This window comes from Gopherus evgoodei, chromosome 5 (assembly GCF_007399415.2).
Source record: "Gopherus evgoodei ecotype Sinaloan lineage chromosome 5, rGopEvg1_v1.p, whole genome shotgun sequence".
Classification (NCBI taxonomy): Eukaryota; Metazoa; Chordata; order Testudines; family Testudinidae; genus Gopherus; species Gopherus evgoodei.
This window is the reverse complement of record NC_044326.1, coordinates 54,195,683-54,204,759: the sequence shown is the minus strand read 5'-3', so window position 1 is coordinate 54,204,759 and position 9,077 is coordinate 54,195,683.

The following is a 9,077-nucleotide window of genomic DNA, read 5'->3' as shown; positions in this document are numbered from 1 at the left end:
AAAGCACGTAGTCCCATGCAGGTGTATGTTTTACTAACTCCAGTACTAAAGACACTAGCCTTCACTAAAGACTTTCCTTTATAAAAGCTGTTTTCTGTTGGACACAGGCTGATTTTTGCTTCCTCATTCTACAGGGTTTTCCTCTTTTCTCCTCTCCATCTTCAAAAGTCTTATCTATGACAACTCCATTGCTCTGCCAAGGAGAACAAGACTCATCCCCTCTTTCTGGAATCCATTATCTCCACTCCACACATCAGCTAGAAGGAACCACTCAAGAACAATGCAAAACACAGTCTTTTGCCCACCTCTGGGAACAGAGCATACTGCCTCTGCAGCACTCCTGGCTAACAAAATAGAGAGCTAAGCTTGATTTACAACTTGTATCCACCTGAAACTGTTGGTTTAGTGTCAAATAATTCTCTTTCCCTTTAAATTATTAATTTCACACACACATTTACTCTCTAAATAGCTCTGATGCTTAGAATCCAAAGTTGCAAATCCCGCAACATTTGGTATGTTTCTTAAATCTCCAGTTCCTGGAATTACAGGATTATGCAAGAATCTCAACTTAAATATTTAAGTAAGTTTCTAGTCCTCAGGATATGGACGAAAGCTTGAAAATGTGGACCCTAAAGACTCAGTGAAGGCAAAGGCAAATCAAAAGATGTCCACAGTTTGTTTTAAATCTGATTTTAGGCAATACTGCCTGGAAATTAGACTTCCATCTGTTCTCATGTTACTGTATCAAACCCCCAACCCTGCAATACCTTCCATTTTCTTCTATTTCAGTGTATTACCCCCCAGTTTCAGTAGCCACCACAGAAGTTTGCTAGCTCTGGCTCTAAGGAAAATCAAAAGAACAGTGTCCTCCTAATATTGACATGAGTGTTTTGGGATTTGCTGCTAGGTGGGAGTGTTCTAATGAGGGAAGCTGCTTCCTTGCTGGAGACTAAAGATGCACACTGAGCAGCCTACACACTGTGACCATTAGATCCTGATGAACCAGATCCTGTAAAGCCAATGAGCTGCTGTGCTGTGCTGGCATTGCACCATCAGGACAACCAAATAAGACTATTTCACCCTTACTCATGACCCATAGGGAGGAAAAATAACATTCTGCCACAGTAATCCGATTAAAGGCCATCACTACTCACTTTAGCAAGCTGTGATCTCTCCAAACTCAAATAATTTCCTTTAATTTTGAACCAACTGGTGAGAAGACGAACAACTTTTGATGGGTTTTCAAATGTGGAATAAACCTGTTCCTCTAAAACTAAGGCTTTGTGACTAGCATCCTAAATTACGAGTCCTGACATCTAAATGATTGTCTAAAAACAATAGCAATACAAATGAAAATACTGATAGGGAATCTTTTTTATTGCTTTCTACAGCACCCACCGCTTACTAGGAAAAAAAAGTATGCACAGCATGATCCCTGAGGGACTTCATCAGGAGGCTGCTCTTTTCCCTTTTCTGACAGCAGGTGGATATTGTAGTTTTAAGAATGCTTGTTAGAGATCTTGTAGGTGTTTATCTTTGTCTGAGGGATTGGAGCAAATACGGTTGAATCTTAGACCTTAGCTGTAGACAATGGATCATGTGGTGTGTCCTAGATGGAAGCTGGAGGCATGTAGGTATGTATAGCGGTCAATGGGTTTCCGGTATAGAGTGGTGTTTATGTGACCATCGCTTATTAGCACAGTAGTGTCTAGAAAATGGACCGCTTGTGTGGATTGGTCTAGGCTGAGGTTGATGGTGGGATGGAAATTGTTAAAATCATGGTGGAATTCCTTGAGGTCGTCTTTTCCATGGGTCCAGATGATGAAGATGTCATCAATGTAGCGCAAGTAGAGTAGGGGCATTAGGAGACAAGAGCTAAGGAAGCATTGTTCTAAGTCAGCCATAAAGATGTTAGCATACTGTGGCTACAATACCCACCTGCTGAAGTGAAAAAACAGATTGACAGAGCCAGAAGAGTACCCAGAAGCTACCTACTACAGGGCAGGCCCAATAAAGAAAACAACAGAACGCCACTAGCCATCACCTACAGCCCCCAACTAAAACCTCTCCAGCGCATCAAAGATCTACAACCTATCCTGAAAGATGATCCCTCACTCTCACAGATCTTGGGAGACAGGCTAGTCCTCACTTACAGACAGACAGTCTCCCAACCTGAAGCACTCACTCACTAGCAACCGCACACCATACAATATAAACACTAACCCAGGAACCTATCCTTGCAATAAAGCCCAATGCCAACTCTGTCCACATATCTATTCAAGTGACACCATCATAGGCGGCGGGTTATATGGGCTCAAGGTGCCCAGGCTCCAGGAATATTCAGGGCTGAGGGCCCTGCTCCAGCAATATTTGGAGTTGGGTCTCTCTCCCGGCCCTGCCTGGATCCGGTCCTGGCCCCGCCTGGGTCAGGTCCCAGCCCTGGCCCCCGTGGGTCTCCCCCAACCGCATCCCTGCCTGGATTGGGTCCCGGCCCCCGCGGGTCTCCCCCCACCGCCCCGCCCCTCCGCATCCCTGGCTGGAGCGGGTCCCGGCCTCCGCCTTCCACCCCTCCCTCTGCGTCCCCCCTCCGCCGCGTCCCTGCCTGCTCCTGCTGCCCGAGTAGAGCGGCTCCCAGCAGAACTGCTGTCTGCTGCCCCAGGGTCCTAGGGCCTGCCATCTGCTAATGGCAAGGCAGGCTGCCCTTACCCTGCTCTTCTGCCCCAGCCCTGAGCGTCTCCAATGCCCCAAACCCCTCATTCCCAGCCAGAGCCCTCATCCCCCTGCACCCTAATCCTCATCCCCAGCCAAAGCCCTCATTCCTCTGCACCTTGAGCCTCTGGCCCAGCTCTGAGCCCCCCCGCATCATGAACCCCTCATCCTCATCCCCAATCCTCATTCCCCTGCAGCCTGATCCTCTGCCCCAGCGTGCACCACCTCCCCCTTCCTACACACCGACCCCCAGCGGAGCCTGCACCCAAACTCCATCCCAAAGCTTGCACCCCTCACCCCCTCCTGCACATCCACCCCCTGCCCCAGCCCAGAGCCTGCACCCAGAACCCAAACTCCGTCCCAGAACCTGCACCCCTCACCCCTTCCTACACCCCCACCACCAGCCCAGAACCTGCACCCTCACCCCTTCCTACACCCCCACCACCAGCCCAGAGCCTGCACCCAAACTCCATCCCAAAGCCTGCAGCCCTCACCCCCTCCTGCACAGCCACCCCCTGCCCCAGCCTGGAGCCTGCACCCAGCACCCAAACTCCTTCCCAAAGCCTGCACCCCTCCTGCACCTCAGACCTCCCCCCTGAAATCCCGCCCAGAGCCTTAGGCAGGTGGAGGCGGAGTTTGAGGGGGTGGAGGGGTGGAGTTGGGGGGCGGGTTCTGGGCACTACCAAAATTTCTACAAAGTTGCCTCCCATGGACACCATCATAGGACCTAATCACATCAGCCATGCCATCAGGGGCTCATTCACCTGCACTTTTACCAACATGATATATGCCATCCTGTGCCAGCAATGCCCCTCTGCCATGTACATTGGCCAAACCAGACAGACAGTCTCTAGGCAAAAGAATAAATGGACACAAATCTGACATCAGGAATCATAACATTCAAAAACCAGTGGGAGAACACTTCAACCTCTCTAACCACTCAGTGACAGACTTGAAGGTGGCAATTTTGCAACAAAAAAAACTTCAAAAAACAGACTCCAAAGAGAGACTGCTGAACTCGAATTAATATGCAAATCAGATACAATTAACTTAGGTTTAAACAGAGACTGGAAATGGTTGGGTCATTACACTAATTGAATCTATTTCCCTATGTTAAGTTCTCCTAATACCTTCTATGGGTCATCTCAATTATCACTTCAAAGGTTTTTTTTCCCTCCTGCTGATGATAGCTCATCTCAATTGATTGGACTCTTCCAGTTGGTATGCATACTTCCACCTTTTTATGTCCTCTGTATGTATAAATATCTCCTGTCTGTGTGTTCCATTCTATGCAACTGAAGAAGTGAGCTGTAGCCCACGAAAGCTTATCCTGAAATAAATTTGTTAGTCTCTAAGGTGCCACAAGTACTCCTGTTCTTTTTTCTTGTTAGAAGTTGCTGCATATCATCAGTAAATCTGTTCATTGCACTGGTCTCTCTGAGAAGTGCAGAGCTGCTGCCTATGGCAAGCAAACAAAAATGTTGCATGGTGTGAAACACATTACATGCATCTCTAATTAAAATATTGGCAGCACATTGCTTATGCAGTAGCATGAGACTTGTTTTGGATTTATACTTGGGATGGCAGGGCTCCAACTGGACAATGGTATTGGTTATCATTTCATTAAGCTTTATTTCTGTTCCTACTGTTTCTGATAGATTGCTGTATTTCTTAAAGGAAGTAGCAATGTGAATGACTTTGTCATTGGGAAAAGCTCCTAGCAGTTAGAGCTTGCTGTTTGTTCAGGATAGGCGCCTAAAACTGTTCACTTAGAAAATAACATTTTTTGGTTAGACAGCTGGGGGGGGCGGGGAGGGAAAGAGTATAAAATAAGCCACTAAATATAAAATGTAGTAGACTAAATTTGCCCTCAGTTATAGGATTATTTTCATCACAATCCTAGAAATCAACTGAAAACAGAAGTTGAACTAGTGAGTTTAGCAACAATTCCATGTCCCTTTCCAGTGGACAAAATAGCTGCTCAAAAATACAGATTACTTTGTAGTGTTCATTGAGGGCCACGGCTGCTGTGTTTCCTTCTAGCTTCCAGGAAAAGAGGTTAAACTGTTCTCCAGATGGGTGAAAGGGAAGTATCACACAGTGCAAGGTGTTGATGCATAGGTGTTAAGGCCAGAAGGGACCATTAAGATCATCTAGTCTAACCTCTTGCATAACATAGGCCACAGAATTTCACCCAAGAATTCCTGCACGGAGCCCAATTACTTCTGTCTGAACTATAGCAGGTTTTTTAGACAGACACCCAATTTCAATTTAAAGATTTTGAGGGATAGAGAATGCACCTCATCCCCAAGTAAGTTGCTCCAATGGTAAACAACCCGCAGTGCAAATTTTTAGTAGTGAGTTTCTGGTTTGAGTTTGTCCAGCTTCAGCTTCCAGGCACTGGATCTTGTTATGCCTTTGTCTGCAAGATAAAAGAACCCTCTACTATGAGAAATCTTCTTCCCATGTAGGACTTCACAGACCATGATTAAGTCACCTTTCCCCTTTCTCTTTGGCAATGCCTCTTTCCCCTGTCCCCTGAGGTTTTCGCTCCTTTTTCCATCCAGTTTTTGTGCAGAGGAGAAAGAGAAGCAGGTGATTCCAGCATATCTTCTGCATAGAACAGCTAGTTTTAATATAAATGCTCAGGCAGATCAGTAGGCACTCCAGTTTCCCATCTGTCCTCTCATGACAGCAGTTCTGTCCTTGCAGGAGAAAAGGGTGCGCTACTCATACTCACTTTTAACATGGTATGTGAAGAAGTGTGGTGGAGCAGAGTAACTTTGCACAGAAATCTCTCTCTCAATTTAGGGGCCCCTGCAGCCATGGGTTCTGTAGCTGGCCAGAATTTGCCTTGGGGCTGAATCAGATTTAAAGTCCCCACTCAACAGGTTGATTAACATGCTTTGTGTATAGCTTGTTGTGATATTCAGTAGATTTCCATTCTAAATGCTACCACAGTCTGAGTTTCAGGGGGACTATATAACTATTCCTACTAAAAGTTAAAGGAAGTCAAAAATAGCAGTTGAGCATAAACTGTACATCAAGGCATCAGGACATGGAGTACCAGTGAAGGAGAAACTGCCATTGAGAAACTGATTTTACCATAACTTCTTCAAACTTTTTAACATACATGGGAACAATGCATCACCACTATGACTAGAAAATGCTTTCATATTCCCAAGCACCGTTCCGTTACTAACTGGAGGAAAGAAAAAAAAATGGTGTGTGTCTATAACAATTCTCAAATGGCGTGGTTTGCCTAACGGCGTGGTTATATCGGCAATACAGGTTCCATTCTATGCATCCAAAGAAGTGAGCTGTAGCTCACGAAAGCTCATGCTGAAATAAATTTGTTAGTCTCTAAGGTGCCACAAGTACTCTTGTTCTTTTTGCGGATACGGACTAACACGGCTGCTACTCTGAAATCAGCAATATAGTTTCAATAAAACATGGAAAGTAAATACTTTTCAATTCTAAAGAAATTCAGCAAATGCAAAAGAATAATAATCTTTCCACTCAGCCTCAAAAAAATACATTTTCAGAAGCTGAAATTATAGCATTCAATATTACCCATTGCCACATTGTGCCATTAAGAGGTAAGCATGGACCCACACTAGAAAAGGAATTCCTCTGGGAAGGACTGTGCCCTTGGCATACAAGGGAAGTGGGCATACTGCACAATCTTCTCCTCAACCCCCTACCTGAGCTCATTTGAGCCAGTTCGAAGCAGGAGCAATCTAGCCATTGCAGAAAGGAGCATGGGGGTGTTAGGTTGCTTGAGCCCTCCCAGCTTTGTACACAGACACAATCTGACCCTTGATATTCATTGAACTATGTAAACAGAAGCCGTGTGGAAAGGAAGCATTACATGGAAATCAGCCCTCACTCCACCACAATGAACGCAGCCCACCCCATCCAACTTCTGTGTGTGCTCTTGCCTCTCATAACGAATCCAACCTGACCTCCATTTTAGAAATACTATAAGTTTATTGTGCATTTAAGGAGAAGCATTCAGCTATTAATGAAATACTTTAAAATTACGGAGGCCAGTCCTTCCTTCCCTGTGAATCAAAAAATGTTATTTCGCACAATGAATATGTAATACATCTGTTCCTGGTTGAAAAACAAAGACTGTATCATCCAGTATTTAATTACATTACTATAGTAGCTGGATCTCAGCAGGCCACATTGAGCCACACAACATTCTGCAATGTGACAGAGCTAGGCAACACTGCTGGGCAATATCAACACACACATTGTGAGAAGTCAGCCTCACTTCCACTAACTGCTGACTTGCGCTTGCTTAGCCTGGACAGACACAAATCAAGCTTTGTTTGCTTGGCTGAAAAAAGCTTTAGTGCCATCTTAGATACAGAGAGCCCTTTCTCTTATTCCTGGAAGTCACAAGGATGAGTTCCATGCCTCATTAGACTAAAACTAAGTAGAATGCTGGAGAAGAGGAAGCCAGTGTTTCAGAGAGAGGCAAAAATGCTATATCTTAACATGAATTGAGTGTGACCTCAATTACATGTAAAAGCAGCAAAGAATCCTGTGGCACCTTATAGACTAACAGACGATTTGGAGCATGAGCTTTCGTGGATGAATCCCCACTTCCTCAGATGCATGTAATGGAAATATCCAGGGGCAGGTATACATATGTGTGCTAGCAAGCAAGCTAGAGATAACGAGGTCAGTTCAATCAGGGAGGATGAGGCCCTGTTCTAGCAGTTGAGTTGTGAAAACTAAGAGAGGAGAAACTGGTTCTGTAATTGGCAAGCCATTCACAAACTGCCACAGGATTCTTTGCTGCTTTTACAGATCCAGACTAACACGGCTACCCTCTGATACTCAATTACATGCAAGATCTTGGAACAAATTTTGGACAAGGAAATGGTTAAGAACAGAGGTTAATCATAATTGGGATAAAATACAACATGGTTTTGCACAATCTCTTTCTTTGAGAATATAACTGACTTTTTAGACAAATGAAATGCAGTAGATCTAATCTACCTGGATTTCAGTGAGACATTTGATATAGTTTCATATGGAAAATTATTAGTGAAATTAGAGAAGATGGGGAGTAATCTGAGACTTGAAGTGGACAAGGAACTGGTTAAAGGAGAGACTACAATGGATCATACTGAAAGGTGAACTGTCAGGCTGGAGGGAGGTTACTAGCGGAGTTCCTCCGGAATCGGTCTTGGGACTAATCTTATTTAATATTTTCATTACTGACCTTGCCACAAAAAGTGGCAGTGTGCTAATAAAATCTGCAACTGACACGAAGTTGGGAGATATTACTGATATGGAGGACCAGAATATCATACAAGAAGATCTGGATGACCTTAAAAACTGAAGTAATAGAAACGGATGAAATTTAATAGTACAGAGGGATAGCTCAGTGGTTCGAGCATTGGCCTGCTAAACCCAAGATTGTGAGTTCAATCCTTGAGGGGGGCCACTTAGGGATCTAGGGCAAAATCAGTACTTGGTCCTGCTAGTAAAGTCAGGGTCCCTTCCAGTTCTAGGAGATAGGATATCTCCGTTAAGAAAGAAGAAAAGTGTGCTATTAAAAGAGAACCAGATAAATTCATGGCGGTTAAGTCCATTAATGGCTATTAGCCAGGTTGGGTAAGGAATGGTGTCCCTAGCCTGTGTTTGCCAAAGAGTGGAGACGGATGGCAGGAGAGAGATCACTTGATCATTATCTGTTAGGTTCACTCCCTCTGGGACACCTGGCATTGGTCACTGCCGGTAGACAGGATACTGGGCTGCATGGACCTTTGGTCTGACCCAGTATGGCCGTTCTTAAGGTCATGCAGTTAGGGACTAAAGACAAGAATTTTTGCTATAAGCTGGGGATGTATCAGTTGGAAGCAACAGAGGAGAAGATAGATCTGAGTGTATTGGCTGATCACAGGATGACTATGAGCTGCCAGTGTGATGCATCTTTGAAGAAAGCTAATGCAATCCTAGGATGCTGCAGGCTAGGTGTTTCCATTAAAGATAGGAAAGTGTTATTACCATTATACAAGGGACTGGTGAGACCTCATCTGGAATACAGTTCTGGTTTCCCACATTTAATAAAGATAAATTCAAAATGGGACAGATTTAGAGGAATGGAAAACTTACCATACAAGAGGAGACTCAAGGAGCCTGGCTTGTTTAGCTTAACCAATGAAGGCTGAGGTGTGATAGATTCCTCTCTACAAGTACATCAGAGAGAGATACATACCAGGGAGAGTGAGGTGTTATTTAAGTTAAGCGCCATTATTGACATAAGAACAAATGTATATAAATGGGCCCTCAACAAGTTTAAGCTTGAAATTAGGCAAAAGTTTCTAATCATCAGAGGAGTGAAGTTC